The sequence below is a fragment of the Myxine glutinosa genome, chromosome 2 (assembly GCF_964187855.1).
Source record: "Myxine glutinosa chromosome 2, kmMyxGlut1.1, whole genome shotgun sequence".
NCBI classification, from domain to species: Eukaryota; Metazoa; Chordata; class Myxini; order Myxiniformes; family Myxinidae; genus Myxine; species Myxine glutinosa.
This window is the reverse complement of record NC_136262.1, coordinates 63,131,993-63,154,646: the sequence shown is the minus strand read 5'-3', so window position 1 is coordinate 63,154,646 and position 22,654 is coordinate 63,131,993. Positions and strand designations below refer to the sequence as shown.

Below are 22,654 nucleotides of genomic sequence, written 5' to 3'. Positions count from 1 at the left end.
CCCCAAACACACATACATCCAAACACGCACATATATAAGCTCTAAAACCTGCATCCCCCTCCCCAAACACACATACATCCAAACACACACATATATAAGCTCTAAAACCTGCATCCCCCTCCCCAAACACACATACATCCAAACACGCACATATATAAGCTCTAAAACCTGCATCCCCCTCCCCAAACACACATACATCCAAACACACACATATATAAGCTCTAAAACCTGCATCCCCTTCCCCAAACACACATACATCCAAACACACATATATAAGCTCTAAAACCTGCATCCCCCTCCCCAAACACACATACATCCAAACACACACATATATAAGCTCTAAAACCTGCATCCCCCTCCCCAAACACACATACATCCAAACACGCACATATATAAGCTATAAAACCTGCATCCCCCTCCCCAAACACACATACATCCAAACACGCACATATATAAGCTCTAAAACCTGCATCCCCCTCCCCAAACACACATACATCCAAACACGCACATATATAAGCTCTAAAACCTGCATCCCCCTCCCCAAACACACAAACATCCAAACACGCACATATATAAGCTCTAAAACCTGCATCCCCCTCCCCAAACACACATACATCCAAACACACACATATATAAGCTCTAAAACCTGCATCCCCCTCCCCAAACACACATACATCCAAACACACACATATATAAGCTCTAAAACCTGCATCCCCCTCCCCAAACACACAAACATCCAAACACGCACATATATAAGCTCTAAAACCTGCATCCCCCTCCCCAAACACACATACATCCAAACACACACATATATAAGCTCTAAAACCTGTATCCCCCTCCCCAAACACACATACATCCAAACACGCACATATATAAGCTCTAAAACCTGCATCCCCCTCCCCAAACACACATACATCCAAACACACACATATATAAGCTCTAAAACCTGCATCCCCCTCCCCAAACACACATACATCCAAACACGCACATATATAAGCTCTAAAACCTGCATCCCCCTCCCCAAACACACATACATCCAAACACACACATATATAAGCTCTAAAACCTGCATCCCCCTCCCCAAACACACATACATCCAAACACGCACATATATAAGCTCTAAAACCTGCATCCCCCTCCCCAAACACACACACATCCAAACACACACATATATAAGCTCTAAAACTTGCATCCCCCTCCCCAAACACACATACATCCAAATCACACACATATATAAGCTCTAAAACTTGCATCCCCCTCCCCAAACACACATACATCCAAACACGCACATATATAAGCTCTAAAACCTGCATCCCCCTCCCCAAACACACATACATCCAAACACGCACATATATATGCTCTAAAACCTGCATCCCCCGCCCCAAACACACATACATCCACACACACACATATATAAGCTCTAAAACCTGCATCCCCCTCCCCAAACACACATACATCCAAACACGCACATATATAAGCTCTAAAACCTGCATCCCCCTCCCCAAACACACATACATCCAAACACGCACATATATAAGCTCTAAAACCTGCATCCCCCGCCCCAAACACACATACATCCACACACACACATATATAAGCTCTAAAACCTGCATCCCCCTCCCCAAACACACATACATCCAAACAGCACACATATAAGCTCTAAAACCTGCATCCCCCTCCCCAAACACACATACATCCAAACACGCACATATATAAGCTCTAAAACTTGCATCCCCCTCCCCAAACACACATACATCCAAACACGCACATATATAAGCTCTAAAACCTGCATCCCCCTCCCCAAACACACATACATCCAAACACGCACATATATAAGCTCTAAAATTTGCATCCCCCGCCCCAAACACACATACATCCACACACACACATATATAAGCTCTAAAACCTGCATCCCCCTCCCCAAACACACATACATCCAAACACGCACATATATAAGCTCTAAAACCTGCATCCCCCTCCCCAAACACACATACATCCAAACACGCACATATATAAGCTCTAAAACCTGCATCCCCCTCCCCAAACACACATACATCCAAACACGCACATATATAAGCTCTAAAACCTGCATCCCCCGCCCCAAACACACATACAACCACACACACACATATATAAGCTCTAAAACCTGCATCCCCCTCCCCAAACACACATACATCCAAACACGCACATATATAAGCTGTAAAACCTGCATCCCCCTCCCCAAACACACATACATCCAAACACGCACATATATAAGCTCTAAAACCTGCATCCCCCTCCCCAAACACACACACATCCAAACACACACATATATAAGCTCTAAAACCTGCATCCCCCTCCCCAAACACACATACATCCAAACACACACATATATAAGCTCTAAAACCTGCATCCCCCTCCCCAAACACACATACATCCAAACACACACATATATAAGCTCTAAAACCTGCATCCCCCTCCCCAAACACACAAACATCCAAACACACACATATATAAGCTCTAAAACCTGCATCCCCCTCCCCAAACACACATACATCCAAACACACACATATATAAGCTCTAAAACCTGCATCCCCCTCCCCAAACACACGTACATCCACACACACACACACACACACACACACACACACACACACACACACACACACATATAAGCTCTAAAACCTGCATCCCCCTCCCCAAACACACATACATCCAAACACACACATATATAAGCTCTAAAACCTGCATCCCCCTCCCCAAACACACATACATCCAAACACACACACATATAAGCTCGAAAACCTGCATCCCCCTCCCCAAACACACATACATCCACACACACACATATATAAGCTCTAAAACCTGCATCCCCCTCCCCAAACACACATACATCCACACACACACACACACACACACACACACACACACACACACACACACACACACACACACATATAAGCTCTAAAACCTGCATCCCCCTCCCCAAACACACATACATCCAAACACGCACATATATAAGCTCTAAAACCTGCATCCCCCTCCCCAAACACACATACATCCACACACACACACACACACACACACACACACACACACACACACACACACATATAAGCTCTAAAACCTGCATCCCCCTCCACAAACACACATACATCCAAACACACACATATATAAGCTCTAAAACCTGCATCCCCCTCCCCAAACACACATACATCCAAACACACACATATATAAGCTCTAAAACCTGCATCCCCCTCCCCAAACACACATACATCCACACAAACATGTAAGCTCTGAAACCTGCATCGCCCTTCCCAAACACACATACATCCAAACACACACATATATAAGCTCTAAAACTTGCATCCCCCTCCCCAAACACACACACATCCAAACACACACATATATAAGCTCTAAAACTTGCATCCCCCTCCCCAAACACACATACATCCAAACACGCACATATATAAGCTCTAAAACCTGCATCCCCCTCCCCAAACACACATACATCCAAACACACACATATATAAGCTCTAAAACCTGCATCCCCCTCCCCAAACACACATACATCCAAACACACACATATATAAGCTCTAAAACCTGCATCCCCCTCCCCAAACACACATACATCCAAACACACACATATATAAGCTCTAAAACCTGCATCCCCCTCCCCAAACACACATACATCCAAACACACACATATATAAGCTCTAAAACTTGCATCCCCCTCCCCAAACACACACACATCCAAACACACACATATATAAGCTCTAAAACTTGCATCCCCCTCCCCAAACACACATACATCCAAACACGCACATATATAAGCTCTAAAACCTGCATCCCCCTCCCCAAACACACATACATCCAAACACACACATATATAAGCTCTAAAACCTGCATCCCCCTCCCCAAACACACATACATCCAAACACACACATATATAAGCTCTAAAACCTGCATCCCCCTCCCCAAACACACATACATCCAAACACGCACATATATAAGCTCTAAAACCTGCATCCCCCTCCCCAAACACACATACATCCAAACACGCACATATATAAGCTCTAAAACCTGCATCCCCCTCCCCAAACACACATACATCCAAACACACACATATATAAGCTCTAAAACCTGCATCGCCCTCCCCAAACACACATACATCCAAACACACACATATATAAGCTCTAAAACTTGCATCCCCCTCCCCAAACACACACACATCCAAACACACACATATATAAGCTCTAAAACTTGCATCCCCCTCCCCAAACACACATACATCCAAACACGCACATATATAAGCTCTAAAACCTGCATCCCCCTCCCCAAACACACATACATCCAAACACACACATATATAAGCTCTAAAACCTGCATCCCCCTCCCCAAACACACATACATCCAAACACACACATATATAAGCTCTAAAACCTGCATCCCCCTCCCCAAACACACATACATCCAAACACGCACATATATAAGCTCTAAAACCTGCATCCCCCTCCCCAAACACACATACATCCAAACACGCACATATATAAGCTCTAAAACCTGTATCCCCCTCCCCAAACACACATACATCCAAACACACACATATATAAGCTCTAAAACCTGCATCCCCCTCCCCAAACACACATACATCCAAACACACACATATATAAGCTCTAAAACCTGCATCCCCCTCCCCAAACACACATACATCCAAACACGCACATATATAAGCTCTAAAACTTGCATCCCCCTCCACAAACACACATACATCCAAACACACACATATATAAGCTCTAAAACTTGCATCCCCCTCCCCAAACACACATACATCCAAACACGCACATATATAAGCTCTAAAACTTGCATCCCCCTCCCCAAACACACATACATCCAAACACACACATATATAAGCTCTAAAACCTGCATCCCCCTCCCCAAACACACACACATCCAAACACACACATATATAAGCTCTAAAACTTGCATCCCCCTCCCCAAACACACATACATCCAAACACGCACATATATAAGCTCTAAAACCTGCATCCCCCTCCCCAAACACACACACATCCAAACACACACACATCCAAACACACACATATATAAGCTCTAAAACTTGCATCCCCCTCCCCAAACACACATACATCCAAACACACACATATATAAGCTCTAAAACCTGCATCCCCCTCCCCAAACACACATACATCCAAACACACACATATATAAGCTCTAAAACCTGCATCCCCCTCCCCAAACACACGTACATCCACACACACACACACACACACACACACACACACACACACACACACACACACACACACACACACACACATAAGCTCTAAAACCTGCAACCCCCATCCCCAAACACACATACATCCAAACACACACATATATAAGCTCTAAAACCTGCATCCCCCTCCCCAAACACACATACATCCAAACACACACATATATAAGCTCTAAAACCTGCATCCCCCTCCCCAAACACACATACATCCAAACACACACATATATAAGCTCTAAAACCTGCATCCCCCTCCCCAAACACACATACATCCAAACACACACATATATAAGCTCTAAAACCTGCATCCCCCTCCCCAAACACACATACGACCAAACACACACATATATAAGCTCTAAAACCTGCATCCCCCTCCCCAAACACACGTACATCCACACACACACACACACACACACACACACACACACACACACACACACACACATATATAAGCTCTAAAACCTGCATCCCCCTCCCCAAACACACATACATCCAAACACGCACATATATAAGCTCTAAAACCTGCATCCCCCTCCCCAAACACACATACATCCAAGCACACACATATATAAGCTCTAAAACCTGCATCCCCCTCCCCAAACACACATACGACCAAACACACACATATATAAGCTCTAAAACCTGCATCCCCCTCCCCAAACACACGTACATCCACACACACACACACACACACACACACACACACACACACACACACACATATATAAGCTCTAAAACCTGCATCCCCCTCCCCAAACACACGTACATCCACACACACACACACACACACACACACACACACACACATAAGCTCTAAAACCTGCATCCCCCTCCCCAAACACACATACATCCAAACACACACACACACACACACATAAGCTCTAAAACCTGCATCCCCCTCCCCAAACACACGTACATCCACACACACACACACACACACACACACACACACACACACACACACACATAAGCTCTAAAACCTGCATCCCCCTCCCCAAACACACGTACATCCACACACCCATATATATAATCTCTAAAACTTGCATCCCCCTCCCCAAACACACATACATCCACACACACATATATATATATATAAGCTCTAAAACTTGCATCCCCCTCCCCAAACACACATACATCCAAACACACACATATATAAGCTCCATAACCTGCATCCCCCTCCCCAAACACACATACATCCACACACACACACATATATAAGCTCTAAAACCTGCATCCCCCTCCCCAAACACACATACATCCACACACACATATATAAGCTCCATAACCTGCATCCCCCTCCCCAAACACACATACATCCACACACACATATATAAGCTCTAAAACCTGCATCCCCCTCCCCAAACACACACACACACACACACACACGCTCTAAAACCTGCATCCCCCTCCCCAAACATACATACATACACACACACACACACACACACACACACACACACACACATAAGCTCTATAACCTGTATCCCCCTCCCCAAACACACATACATCCAAACACACACATATATAAGCTCTATCGCCTGCATCCCCCTCCCCAAACACACACACACACACACACACACACACATACACACACACACACACATAAGCTCTAAAACCTGCATCCTCCCTCCCCAAACATACATACATCCACACACGCACATAAGCTTATAAAGCCTGCATCCCCTCCACCTCCAAACAGCCACACACACAAACACACACACACAAGCTCTAATTCCTGCATCCTCCCCCCCCCCCCCCCCCCCCACAAACACACACACACACACACACACACACACACACACACACACACACTATTACGGAGAGAAAATATCTCACTGAAACATTTTATGATCGCCTTTGTGAATATTATAACTTCTTATTATTACTGCTATTATTTATGGCCATTGCTCTGAGTCTGTGCCTCCATGCTAAGCATGTGCCTGCATTCTCCTTCCAAGGTAATAATTTAACGTTTATATCCGTGCCAGCAGCTCACGCATTGCTTTGGGGTGTGCATTTACTGAGCATGCTGTGAGTAGTGTCAGGCCAGTTGCAGAAGCTCGAAGTAACCATCCACACAATATACTTGTATATTTGACAATCGGGTGACCTTTCCAAAAATGCTACCTTGTAAAGTTGTAATGTTGAGTGTTGCAAGCCTACACATCCTTCTGAGGGTAAACAGATGCCTGAGGCTTTACACACACCCCTAGCTCACCAAGACTGCCATATCCATGCACCTGCCTCCAGCTTCCGACAGTTGCATCACTTGCTGCGACAGGTGCGGAGGGGTTTTACTGTTTGCACCTCATGCTCTGTGACAGTTCATTTTCGGCTTGGATTGGCTTCTGCGTGTTTCGAGACACCCGCAGATGTGTCCCGGCACCATCCAGTGCCAGCTTGACTGCACTCTGTGTGCTGGTGATCTGACGGGAGTTTTTGTCTTACATGTACACAAGGAAACTCAAACAGTGGGGAAAAAAAACAATTTTAAAAAACGACAGACCATTTGCTATTAAACAAGACCATACTCGAAAATTGCAAGCTTTGACAAACGAACTTATTCACAGCCTGGATAGATTACAAAAAAGCGTTTAATAGTGTCCCACATTCATGGATTATAAAATGCATGCAAATATACAAAGTTAACCCACAACTAGTCACACTGATGGAGAAAGCAATGACGCTCTGGGATACAACGCTGATACTACCTCACTTAGAAGGAGAGGTTGAAAACCCTGGAGTAAAGATACGACGTGGTATCTTACAAGGTGACAGCCTATGCCCCCGCCTGTTTTGTCTAGCTCTGAATCCACTGAGTAACGTCATCAATGAACAAGGACACGGATACATTCTAACGTGCAATATAAAAATGGCCAAAGACCAAGAAAGGTGACACATCTACTGACATGGATGATCTAAAACTCTTCGCACCAAATGATAACAAATTGGCAGATCAACTCAAACTAGTAAAGCGCTACTCGGAGGACGTGAAAATGGAATTTGGTCTTGACAAATGCACCAAATGCACATTTCTATCTGGTAAAACAAAAAGAACATGCAATATCTCAATCGATCAAGGTACAACAATACAGGAACTGGAAAAGGAAGCTTCCTACAAATACCTCGGAATAGAAGAACGATCCCAGGTACAATGCAAAAAATGTATAAAATAATCAGCAAAGAATACCTCTGCAGAATAAGCCTAATAATAAAGTCATCCCTCTCCCCAATGAACAAAATCAAAGCTGTAAACCAACTTGCAGTACCGGTATTCCAAAAGAGCTGGCAATTATATACTGGCCACAATCGGAGACAACAACAACTTGTTTCTAGCAAAACAAGGAAACTTCCAAATGTTCACAAGATATTCTATTTAAAAAAAACCCATTCTGAGGTTTTACTTGCTGAGGCGTGAAGGAGGAGGCGGTCTGATGGAGCTTAACCAAATGCACAGAACAGCATGTGTAGAACTAGTGGAGTGTGTGAAAAGCTCCACAGACTATCGAATGAGATTTGTGCACAAACAAGAAAACAACAAATCGGAAAAGGTATATCCTTAATCCATTTAGCTACAAACTTTCAAAAACAGGTGGAAGTGCGGGATACCACACAGGAAAAGGAAACAGAAACAAATACAGCCCCAATGATCGCAAGTAAGAAAAAGGAAAACTACAAAAAGAAATTGGCAGATCAAAAAGAAATTGGCAGAGATTTGAAAAATAAATATCAGCAAATATACTCTGACAAATTACAAAAGAGCAGGAAGATTTAAAAAAGAGCTTGACAAAAAAAAGAGTTCATTGGAATGGTTAAAAAGATGTCAAATTAATTGGGATGGAGAACGAGTCATCATAAATGCCCAAGACCAGAGACACTACACTAATGGCTTTAAGAATACTAGGGCGTGCCCGTACTATATATATATCTTAAATTATATCCCCCCCCTCTATTTACATGAAATGGTTTGGTTCATTCGCAAAGCCAAAGCGAACGGCTTGCGAGTACGGTGACAATCCCCCCCCCCCTCTATTTACATGAAATGGTTTGGTCCAAAGCGAACGGCTTGCGAGTACGGTGACAATCCCCCCCCCCCACTATTTACATGAAATGGTTTGGTCCAAAGCGAACGGCTTGCGAGTACGGTGACAATCCCCCCCCTCTATTTACATGAAATGGTTTGGTCCAAAGCGAACGGCTTGCGGAGTTTGGTAAAGAAATCGCCATAGCGTGCACAAACGCGCAGGAAAGCGAAAGAATCGCAAATTAGTTTTAATTAGTTTTAAAACATAGTTTAACGCTAACATAGCGGCAACATAGTTTGCCAACGTGAAATAAATGAATACGCTCTCAAATGTGCCGTCCGAGGCAGAGTCTGTTCGCCACGTTCGGCACACGTGATAACTCGCTGCTCTCTGATTGGTTGAATCGTTTTTTGGACATAGCTCGGTAACTACTTGTCCGATTAATATGAAACCTTGAAAAGGCACATCCTCGGGTCCCCAGCAATATACCTGGCAAGTTTCAAGTATATCGGACCCGTGGTTGTCGAGAAACAGCAGTCACAGACATACAGACATACAGAGATTACTGGAATTATAGATAGATGCAAAAAATGTATAAAATAATCAGCAAAGAATACCTCTGCAGAATAAGCCTAATAATAAAGTCATCCCTCTCCCCAATGAACAAAATCAAAGCTGTAAACCAACTTGCAGTACCGGTATTCCAAAAGAGCTGGCAATTATATACTGGCCACAATCGGAGACAACAACAACTTGTTTCTAGCAAAACAAGGAAACTTCCAAATGTTCACAAGATATTCTATTTAAAAAAAACCCATTCTGAGGTTTTACTTGCTGAGGCGTGAAGGAGGAGGCGGTCTGATGGAGCTTAACCAAATGCACAGAACAGCATGTGTAGAACTAGTGGAGTGTGTGAAAAGCTCCACAGACTATCGAATGAGATTTGTGCACAAACAAGAAAACAACAAATCGGAAAAGGTATATCCTTAATCCATTTAGCTACAAACTTTCAAAAACAGGTGGAAGTGCGGGATACCACACAGGAAAAGGAAACAGAAACAAATACAGCCCCAATGATCGCAAGTAAGAAAAAGGAAAACTACAAAAAGAAATTGGCAGATCAAAAAGAAATTGGCAGAGATTTGAAAAATAAATATCAGCAAATATACTCTGACAAATTACAAAAGAGCAGGAAGATTTAAAAAAGAGCTTGACAAAAAAAAGAGTTCATTGGAATGGTTAAGAAGATGTCAAATTAATTGGGATGGAGAACGAGTCATCATAAATGCCCAAGACCAGAGACACTACACTAATGGCTTTAAGAATACTAGGGCGTGCCCGTACTATATATATATCTAAAATTATATCCCCCCCCTCTATTTACATGAAATGGTTTGGTCCATTCGCAAAGCCAAAGCGAACGGCTTGCGAGTACGTTGACAATCCCCCCCCTCTATTTACATGAAATGGTTTGGTCCAAAGCGAACGGCTTGCGAGTACGGTGACAATCCCCCCCCTCTATTTACATGAAATGGTTTGGTCCAAAGCGAACGGCTTGCGAGTACGGTGACAATCCCCCCCCCTCTATTTACATGAAATGGTTTGGTCCAAAGCGAACGGCTTGCGGAGTTTGGTAAAGAAATCGCCATAGCGTGCACAAACGCGCAGGAAAGCGAAAGAATCGCAAATTAGTTTTAATTAGTTTTAAAACATAGTTTAACGCCAACATAGCGCCAACATAGTTTGCCAACGTGAAATAAATGAATACGCTCTCAAATGTGCCGTCCGAGGCAGAGTCTGTTCGCCACGTTCGGCACACGTGATAACTCGCTGCTCTCTGATTGGTTGAATCGTTTTTTGGACATAGCTCGGTAACTACTTGTCCGATTAATATGAAACCTTGAAAAGGCACATCCTCGGGTCCCCAGCAATATACCTGGCAAGTTTCAAGTATATCGGACCCGTGGTTGTCGAGAAACAGCGGTCACAGACACACAGACATACAGACATACAGAGATTACTGGAATTATAGATAGATGGCGGGATTGTTCCAGTCGGACAAATGCAGGTTTTGAGAGGTAGAAACAGGAAGTACCAGTCACCTCCTTTCAGGATGTAAAAAAATCTCATGTCGGAACAGTTGTACACAGAAAGACATGACAGCGTCTGTAGAGTAATCCACTGGCACATCTGTAAACATTTCAACATCCCAGTTCCAGAACAATCATGGAAACAAAACCAAATCCAATCCTTGAAAATGAGCATATAGTGCTCATGCATGACAGGATGATCCCATCAAGTGTGGACATTGCAAACAAAGCATTGTGTCCAGACATAGTGCCAAACACACAAAAAGGAAAAGACGTCATTGTTGATTGAGGTTTCATTTCCCAATGACTATGGACTAAAAGCTGCAGAAACCAAGAAAATGCTCAAATACCAGGATCTGAAAAATGAGGTCAAGAGGACTTAGAAATTGAAGGAAGCTGAAATTGTACCAGTGATCGTCGGAGCACCAGGGATGATAAAGGAAACATTTTCTGAACACTTCAAAATCATTCCGGGGAATATTACTACAAACGAGCTACAAGTGGAGGCTGTCAGAGGTTCAGTGAGGATTTTGAAAAGAGCCCTTGGAACAAAGCTATGAGAACAACGTTTCACAATCTGGTTCTTGAATAACGATCCTTTACCGATAAAGGAGGTGGATATTTTGAGTTCTGGGAGAACTTCCTCCCACCTCCTAAAACCCGCACATGGAGATGACAACCAATGGCAAAAAATTGGATCGTTTTAATTTCATAAATGTAGTTTTGTATGAAAGATGAGGGAAAACAAGCCAGTTCGATAACTGCCATTTCAATTATGAGAGTAATTGTATAAACACTATATTTGTTGTTGAGAGTTATTGGTTTAAAGAAAGAAGATTTTGGTCTCCTCAACATTACCTTTTAGAGATAGTGACAATCGCATGAGAAATATTGCATAATCACTTTTATTAACTATGGTGACTTTGACATATTTCAGAATTTTTTTTATAGGAGCCTAGATCTATGTCCTATGAAGGAGCTTGTACAACTGCTCCACATGCAGGAGAGAAGGCCATTGGAAGACACCATTGCACTTTTACTTTATCCCGACACACGATGCCTACTAGGTATGAATGAAGACCTGCACTCGATGATCAAAATGTCGGGCCTGCCTGCTGGGGAGCAGTTTAGTTAGTGGTTTTTTCGTTTTTGAATGTCAGTGAATCATTGTTTATTTTGAAAAAGGAAATTATATTTCGATAAAAGAGGCTGCAGGGTTACAGTGAAAGATGAGCGATGGCGCAGGAGGGAGTTGAGGGGAGGTTGCTGGTCCAATGTGCTGTTACCTTTTCCTCTAACGATGAGCTTTTTCCTCTTCCTCCTATGTCTGTACTGCATTGTTTTGACCTTTCATTGATACCAGGATGTTCTGATTAAGGAGTGGAACCCAGATAGTCTTCCAATATTTTCTGGAAGTTGGTTCGATTTTATGGGGAAAATGTCAAATGTAGTGATTTTATTTTTACACCATCTTCCAAATGTTGGCTATTTCAAATATGTCAGTGAAATGTGATCATCTTGATAAACTAGCAATTTTATATATACCAAGTAGTATGTTACTTGAGGGTAATCCACTCCATGCTGGTGAATGGCAGTCCATGCTATCCACTCCATGCTAAAAACGTGTCTGTAGATTGATTCCAAATGGAGGGGCTGCCATTGCCAAAAATACGTTGGCTGACTGACCTGCTGGCGGCAGTTTCGCACCTAACGCACTGTTTCTTTGCAGTGGGTGGTTCTATCTTGCATAGGCTCCACTCACTGCAGGCGGCAGCTTAAGCCAGAATACCTCTTCAACTGTAAAAATTATACATATATATATATATATATATATATATATATATATATATATATATATATATATATAGACTCCTCCCATGCTATTTTAGCCAGAAAATATGCATAACTGCAACCATAAAAGGCCACACAAGGTAAACCCTTTGCTGTTTCAAACTCTTCCCAGAGTCCCTCCACAGCTGTAACGACATTCACACATAGTAAACACAAGTGAAACCCAATGCGACACACCCCCTCATCTGCCGGACCAGATTAATCGCTTATTGGTGAGTCATCAGTGACAGCGTAGACAGACACACGTACCATCGAAGCTCCCAAGCATGTACCACACAAAAATGTTGAGCAGTCAACTTACAAATGAAAAAGCAAAGACCCACCCATATCGCTCACATGTGAATGGAGGGAATAACCAATCAGCTCTCACTCACCGAATCAATTACGCCCAGGTGGCTAGGATTAAATAAATAAATTGACCCCTCCCATGCTGTTCCAGCTGAAGAAAGCTGCATAACTACAACCACAACCACAGTTGCTTCAAACCCGGGTTAATTTTTTTTTTTTTCCAGAAGCGATCGAGGCAGCGCTCTGTTCCCTATAAACCACGCAAATAACAATGTGGCATTCTCTCGAGCAAGGGCATTTACCGCGGAGGTTCCGCAGGTCCTTGCTATTATTTCTGACTTTGTTCTCTGAAATGACTTGACCAGAGACCATAAAATCCATGTCATTATTGAGGTTTTAGGAGTTCCGGGAATCTTGCGAGATTGTGAAAGAAAACATCAGTCATTATTTACTTTTAACGATGTATATATATGCATCGGGAAGAAAATAATGTTGGTTGAGAGTTGCTTGTTGGCACATTCAAGCTGGTCATGGTTACTTGAGATTTGCAATTCCATGGGTTTCCACATACATCTCAGGATTGGAAGTTGGACAGGTGACCATGATAGGCCATGACATGTAGGAGCCATGCTATGGCAGTTTTGATCGCGGTTTCTGTTAAGTCAGTGATGCCATGATAGGGATAAGAGTAAATATTCCGCTGTTTCGATGAGGTAATTGGCCTCAGTGTATATGTACAACTCCATAATATGTGCATTTCATTTGATTTTTGTTTCAATACAACAAATGGATGCATTCTCATGTGATGCTGCTCACAGCTCATTCTCGTCACCAATTAACACCAATATAATGTAGCTAAGTAGCTCATAATGTCATTTTTCTTGAACGTAGAACCCACCTAAGGAGATTGGTACCATATCTTATTGCCGAGAAAAACATTTTTTGTATTTCAGCTTATATCTGGAAGAGTGATTCCATTTAGTTTTCCTCTACACATCGGACAATATTGGGTTCCTGCTATGCAGAATATTGAATGAACAACCTTGCTGATCTTCATGTCCCTTATAACCTATACCAACCAGCCTTGGCAACTCCTCCCCAGCATCCCTCACCCCCACCACACCATTGCTCCCCCATAAGCTGAGAGATGTGCCAAATATGCTACCCCTGAGATATGTATGATGGGACAATGCTAATTTCAAACATTCATTGTCATTTGTTTGCCGTTGCCATTATTACCGGTGGCAAGCCACCAATAGCATGCAAGCACACACAGCAGGAACAGAGCTGCTCTTGGGATAGCTGCTGTGTATCTGTGTGTGTGTCATTTATCATGAAATGGGTTTCCTCATTTTCATATTCCAGGGTTTGATGTATTCATATATTTTTTTATGTCGGTGTTACTTTTTCTCACTGTACTCCCTTTCCTTGATTTGCTTGTACAGTGCATTTTCAAGGATGGATATTCATTTAGTTCTTTTTTACTCCTGCCAGGGAGTAATGCATTCACTCGTGTCGGTGTGTGTGTGTGTTCGTGTGTTTGTGAACAAGATATCTGGAAAAGTTCTGAACGGATTTGGATGAAAGTTGGTGGGATGATTGCCCTTTGGATAAGGAAGAAGTGATTAGTTTTTGGTGAAGCTCAGGATATTATTCCCAATCCAGGAATTTTTTGAAAGATTTTTTTACCATTGGAAGATAGGGCTCATTTTTTTTTAACATTATCTTCTATATGTTCTATATTTAACATTGTGATATGAAAATAGTTTTCATATTTGTTGTAAATGTAGTTTTAACTCGTGGTTTTGCGTTAGAGCGGTGTATTTTTTTTTAGCAGCGTCGTCTTTAATGTTAATTATTTTTTTTCTTCTAATAAAGACGTATTCTGTCATTTTAAAACCACCAGAGTGTGTATTACGTTTCCCCGTTTCATAAAATGTATCGTTTGATACGTATAATGCTTTAAAACTGTTTATTTTTTAAAAAAATTCCCCTCAGAAGAGATATCAACATTTAGCTCAGCGAATGTCATTCGCGGTGTCAGTATTTGATGAACTTAGAAAGACTTAGTTCCAGATTTGTCAATGGCTGAGGTATATTAACAAACGAATAAAACAGATTTGGCAAAATTCGAACTTAAAAAAAAAAGATCGCATAATGCATATTCACCCAGGTTTGTGAGAGGCTGAAGAAGAAGAAACCTCGCAGGGGCTTCCCAGACCAAAAAATGATTCTGGTTCTGCGATTTTCAGGTTTATTTATCTATATATCTACATATCTGGGCAGTGTCTGTTGTCACTGAACTACTCCCTGAACTACTCCCTGAAACTTTTATTTCCGTGGTTGTGAAGTGTTTTTAATAACGTGGTGGTGGTTTTTGAATCATGTGGTGGTGAGGTATTTTGAATTATGTGGTGGTGAGGTGTAAAATGACGTGGTGGTGAGGTGTTTTTAAATCACGTGGCTGTGAGGTGTTTTTAATTTTGTGGCTGTGGGGTGTTTTTAATTTCGTGTTTTGTGGCTGTGAAGTGTTTTTAATTTCGTGTTTCGTGGCTGTGAAGTGTTTTTAATTTCTTGTTTCGTGGCTGTGAGGTGTTTTTAATTTCGTGTTTTGTGGCTGTGAGGTGTTTTTAATCTTCTATATATTCTATATGTATATATATATATATATATATATATATATACATATATATATACATACATATACAGTGGAACCTTGACTTACGAGTTTAATTCGTTCCGTGACCGAGCTCGTAACTCAAATTGCTCGTATCTCAAATCAAATTTCCCCATTGAAATGCATTGAAATGCTATTAATCCGTTCCAGCCCGCCAAAAACCACACCAATTTTTAAAAAAATATACAGTATATATAAAAATATCTCGCGCTTTATATTTCACCTGTATGCAGCATACAAGTTGGCAGGATGGCCTGGACTGGAGGTACGCACACTTGACTCTAAAGTCTAAACTGTCCAGCCTGGGTTTGAATCCCGACCCAGCTATAACCTGTCATGGGTGAATCACAGGCAGGGTGATTCATCAATGTGTGTACCGCTAAACTGGGCGCCCCGTTTGCGTCCCATTAGTTGTTGGATGTTAAGGATCTCACCGTGTTTTCCACAAAGAGAAGGCGAGCTATCGCCGGCATTCTGAACAAGTTGTGGCCTGGCATGCTCTTCTCCTCTGCCGTTATATACGTCCTCCTCGACACCTCGCTCATGTTTTTCGACGATTGCGTGTTTTATATCCAAGCACATCATCCTCTTCTTCTTCTCAGCACTGCACTTGCCACTCACTTTCTTATGCCCCATGGTTAAAACTAAGAAATTTTCCGAAATAACCAAAATGCGAAAAAAAAAATGCAGCGCTGTACGACAGAGATACGTACTGTACATGCACAGCAAGATAACCACGTGACCAGAACCCACCTGGCGGCGTGAACTCGAAATAACCAAAATGCGAAAAAAAAAATGCAGCGCTATACGACAGAGATACGTACTGTACGTGCACGGCAAGATAACCACGTGACCAGAACCCACCTAGCGGCGTGAACTCGAAATAACCAAAATGCGAAAAAAAAAATGCAGCGCTATACGACAGAGATACGTACTGTACGTGCACGGCAAGATAACCACGTGACCAGAACCCACCTGGCGGCGTTAACTCGAAATAACCAAAATGCGAAAAAAAAAATGCAGCGCTATACGACAGAGATACGTACTGTACGTGCACGGCAAGATAACCACGTGACCAGAACCCACCTGGCGGCGTGAACTCGAAATAACCAAAATGCGAAAAAAAAAATGCAGCGCTATACGACAGAGATACGTACTGTACGTGCACGGCAAGATAACCACGTGACCAGAACCCACCTGGCGGCGTGAACTCGAAATAACCAAAATGCGAAAAAAAAAATGCAGCGCTATACGACAGAGATACGTACTGTACGTGCACGGCAAGATAACCACGTGACCGGGTGGCGAAAGCTCGTAACTCGGATCTCGGCTCGCATCTCAAAGCAATAAACCGCCCGAGCGACGGCTCGTATCTCGAAAAACTCGTAAGTTGGGGCACTCGTAAGTCAAGGTTCCACTGTATATATATTGTTACGGTTTTTAGAACCTTCACTGTGTAAATTTTAGTAAATGTTCCCTTATAAATGATCCCCTGTAAATATCCCCATTATTTGGCTTTATTAAAGATCGCACCCTAGTTAGTCCATGTACACCACGTACACCATAGGACCATAGGACCTCTCTGTAGTTATCTCATTATTATGTGTTTTAGTAAAGGATCTGTTCCCAGTAGTTGAATCTACGTTGCATTAATCAAATAAGATAGGCCCCTTCAATTTCCCCAATCATCTCCCGCTCTTCAAAGTGCAGTAGCGGTAGGGCAGCGTTCGCTGCCCCTTGTCTTGGTTTGGTTGATGGCCCCAAGCCGCCATTGAACATGCGGTCTCAGGCCGAGGAAAAAGGGGGCGGGACACAAGAACAAGGTGTGGCATGTCAACTCACCATCAGAGGTGGAGCCAGCGAGCCCTCGCCGGCCATCCAGGGCCGAGGTGAGCCGACCGGTAGGTGTGTCATAGGAGCCGGCGGCTGGATACAAGAACACCCTATAAAAGCGGCTGTGAGGGACTGCTTCAGAAGAGGAGAGATGAGTGCGAAGGTCCAAAGTGCAAGGTACCAAAGGAGAACACGCTGAATCGTAAGGCAGGAGAGTGGGTCCGTTGACAACGACAATATTGCCATATATTCACATTGTCCGACCGCGTGAAACCATACGTGCAGCTGCCGCCGGGTTTCGCCTCAAGCCCAGAGCGTGGACCGGAGCGTGGACTGGAGCGGACCTCGACGCTGCGCATCTGCCCGGACCTTCCTGCCCTACCATCTGCTTGGACATCTCCCCCTTCCAGCCATTCCTTCCTGCCAGTCCCTATTCGTGTGAGTTTGTTTGTTCTGTTTGGGGCGTATGATAATATAAGACTGTTTTAAGGCTGCCCTGTGTACCTGCTTCTTCCTCTCCTTGTAAATTCCCTTCTTTCGTTTCCTCTTCATTTCGTGTACATAATTAATAAATATCTGTTCTTCCTTTACTTTGGTTTCTTCTTCCCCCGATCACTTTAGTCCCTTCCCAATTGAGTACCTGTGGCACGATTCGGCCAACGCTCGGAGTCGGGTTTAGTCCTTTGTTAACGGCCCGAGTCGCAGCTCGCTTCGCTCTGGCGTGTCCATTACAGCCGCGGCTCGGGCGGGGCTCATTTCCTCGCTTACCGGAAGGCGCTGGTAATTAGGTAATAGGAACAATTGGCCTACTACCCTATTCAGCGCTGACCGGAAGTGACGTCATAGCTCCAAGACTCGGACGGCCAGTGTGATAGACGAGGGGATTAAACCCCCCTCGGTAAGGGGAGTTCCGTCACCGAGATCCGTAACAATATATATATATATATATATATATATATATATATATATATATATATTTATATATATATATATATATATCTGTGCAGTGTCTGTCTTGTGTTGTCTTGTCTTGTGTTGTCACTGAACTACTCCCTCAAACTTTTGTGAAATCGTACTATTCCAACTTGACCCATGGCGGGAGTATGCGCTCTACTTAGTGGCGTTCTAGTTTTTTCCTTTTTTTGGCATCTCATTAAGAAGAACGTTCTTGCAGATTGATTTCTCTTAAATAGTACAAAAATATATGTTTTTCATTTTATGAACATGAATGCGCAGGATTACAGTTTCATCAAAATGCTTAAAAATAAATATAAAAATACTGCAAACCATTCCAAAAGGTTAGCTCACTCTTTTGCAGTGAGTGTCATATGTTACTTCATCAAAAGCAAAACCGTTTGTTTTGCTTTGATCTTGCATGATCCCAAAAGCACGTATTGATCCAGGAAATAGTTGCTGTTTTAACTGCTTGGAGTTTAAGCTTGAAGGAAGATACAGTATATGGTATTAAGATAGACGTTGAGTTTAAATTGCATATTTTAAACATCCTAGCATCACAGTCCTTTCCTTGTGTTAAATCTACTGGTCTTCTTTATAAGAGAGCCATTGGTCTTTGTGTCTGTCTGCGTCGCCATTTTTCTCAGAGATGGCTGAACAGATCTCCGTCAAAGTTTCAGAGGTACATCAGTGAGTGCCTGGGAGTGTCGTAGACAAAAAAAAATTGGAAAAAAAAGTTCGTTTTGGGGGATTTTTTAAAAATCACTCTATAGTGCCTAAGCCTTTTTGATTAATGACAGTTATATACATGTACACATTCGCATAAATAAATTTTAAAAACAATACCAGACATTTGAACACAAATAATCAAACAATACTGGAAGCGGTCGACGTTGGTGGTAAGGCTTCATCTTCCTGAACGTCATAATACTTAACTCAGAAACGTGATGAACGGTACATTCATCAGCAGATATTCAACGAAAAGGTAAAATGATGATTTGACATTTGTGATGGATTCTGATTGGGATGCAATTGCTTTTCCATTATATTTGCCCTCATTTCAAATACTAGGGCATGCCCGTACTATATATATATATCTAAAATTATATCCCCCCCCCCCTCTATTTACATGAAATGGTTTGGTCCAAAGCGAACGGCTTGCGAGTACGGTGACAATCCCCCCCCCTCTATTTACATGAAATGGTTTGGTCCAAAGCGAACGGCTTGCGGAGTTTGGTAAAGAAATCGCCATAGCTCGGTAACTACTTCTCCGATTAATATGAAACCTTGAAAAGGCACATCCTCGGGTCCCCAGCAATATACCTGGCAAGTTTCAAGTATATCGGACCGGTAGTTGTCGAGAAACAGCGGTCGCATACACACACACAGACACACACACACACAGAGATTACTGGAATTATAGATAGATGTTGATGTTTATTTTTCGCTTGAGCAACGCCACGTGCTCCAGCTATAAATACTTATATACTTTACTCGGGGTACAAATACAAAGACAACTTTGTCTGGGGGGTAACATAGGCGATGTGGCCGCGGCCTCATTCGGGGGTGTGGGGGACCGGGAGAGGGGCGTAAATTCTCTTTGCAAATGTGTACCATGTAGCGCCATCTGGTGATCGTGGCAGAGGGTATTACAATTTCCTTTTTTGCCTGTGCAACACTGAGGTTATGAAGCACTCTTTGCACAGGTAAATTTTTCCTCCTTCCCTCCTCCCTCTCCCCCAAAACGGAGGGGCCTGTCAAAGCCCCCCCCCAAATATTTATATGTAGTATATCTTTCCCCTCCCTCTCTCCTCTCCCCTCACCTCCCCCTTCCCTCCCCCTTCCACTCCCTTCCTCACCCCTCCCTCTCCTGCTTTCACTCTCACCCCCCAGCAACGCCGGGTACTCCTGCTAGACCAAAATAAAAGTTCGTTTTTACTTGTGTACCATGAACTAGCCTTGCTGTTTGGCACAAAATTTACACCATATCCCCAAGGTGTAAATCATATCCCCAAAATGTAAATTTTTTCCCCAAAATGTAATAACGTACCTTTAAGGTGTTATAAGCGTGCTGTTAAAGACTGCTTGTGAAACGTGATCCTTTTGCTCAGGGGCCCAGAATTCTGTTCATCCACCTTTGAAATGTGAAAAAATAAATTAAACTGATGCACGCCAGGAACGTATGACGTCAAGACGTATTTTGCCAGGAAGTAGAGTACAGTATGTTTACCTTTGTTTTCACAGCTATTTCTAAAGCAATTGGCTAATTTCTATGAATGGTGGGTGTGCTTTAGAAAAATTATGTTGTTTCTCTTTAGGAGTTTCAAAGCAAAATATATTCCCTAACACCCGATTTCAGAGCCGTTTTCAAAATTACTGAGCAATTGTTTTTTACCTGTCACACGACAATTGCCAGCTGATTATAAATAATAATTTTTATGCTCATCTCCTTGAAATGTCTATAATTCAACGTTTAATTTGTTTATTGACATTTGCCCTAAACAAGGGTGAAAGCTACTCAAGGTTTTTGGGTTGTATACAGTACAACTGTAATCGTTAGTTGGCACTCGCACTGGCTCCAATCTGCAGATGCATTACCGAAAAATTGCTGATATCGGTTATTTGAAGTCCACACAGTTAAAAACAGAAGTGGCATTGTTGGCAGAATAAAGGAATGTGGAAATGAGCTTTGGAGTTGGGGCAGGAAGGTGGGGCGAGGGGGAAGCTCAGAGGGGCTGGGATGAGGATGAAGCTGAGAGGCGGTGGAGCAAGGGGGAAGATGGGAGGAAAAACACTTTCCTGAGTAACACTTTCCTGTCTATTATCTACGTCACCTCTACCGCTTCTCAAGACGTAAACATGAACAGGCCGACTTGTTCTAACGGGTCCCTAATTATAGAAGAATGTAATAAGCTACTGAAACACACAGACAAGGCTAATTATGATCTACTACCTAATACATTCCCCCTCCAACATAGCAATGTATATCTGGGAAGGCAATGGCACACCACCCAGAATAAGCCTTGCCAAGAAACTGCTGCCTTCGGTCTTCGGGCGGAACTCCTGAATTTGAAAATACGAGTATATATTAGGGAAAGATGCAGTCATTGATTAAATTTATTGCTAAAACTAAGTTTCTGAATTCGTTTCTGCAACCGAGTTTCATCATCAGCCCATATGTTTTCAAAGGGTTATGATGACACATTTTAGAAATATAGTTCATGTCACCTTTCACACCAAAGGTGATGGCAAGTGGTAAAGCATGTGGTGAGGTGGAAAGAACTGGGAAGTGGCCGTGTGCTGTGTGCAGGAATGATGTCGGAGTGAACTCCATTCAATGTACAATGTGCGCTGAGTGGGTTCATCAAAAATGTAGTGATTTGAGAGGGTCATTAACCAGTGTGGCAGCTACATTCAAGTGTAAGGTGTGCACAGAGGGAGCTACAGATGGAGGAAATGTTGAGTTGCATCTTGGAGACGGCGTGAAGCTGGAAAGTGTGAAAACATTTTGCTACCTGCAGTAGGAGACATGCTGAATGGAAAAGGTGGATCAGACTCGGCAACGGTTGCTAGAGTGAGATGTGCATGGAAGAAGTTTCGGGAACTGAGTGGTGTGCTGACGAGGAGGGGAGTGTCGTTGAAGCTCAAGGGAAATGTGTATGCTGCA

General features: G+C 42.8%; 1 protein-coding gene across 1 annotated transcript in view; it reads left to right on the top strand.

Annotated features, from left to right (window-relative positions):
• PTPRK (protein tyrosine phosphatase receptor type K) overlaps nucleotides 1-22,654 on the top strand; it is a 455,725-nt gene that overhangs the window by 173,680 nt on the left and 259,391 nt on the right. The window lies entirely within an intron of this gene.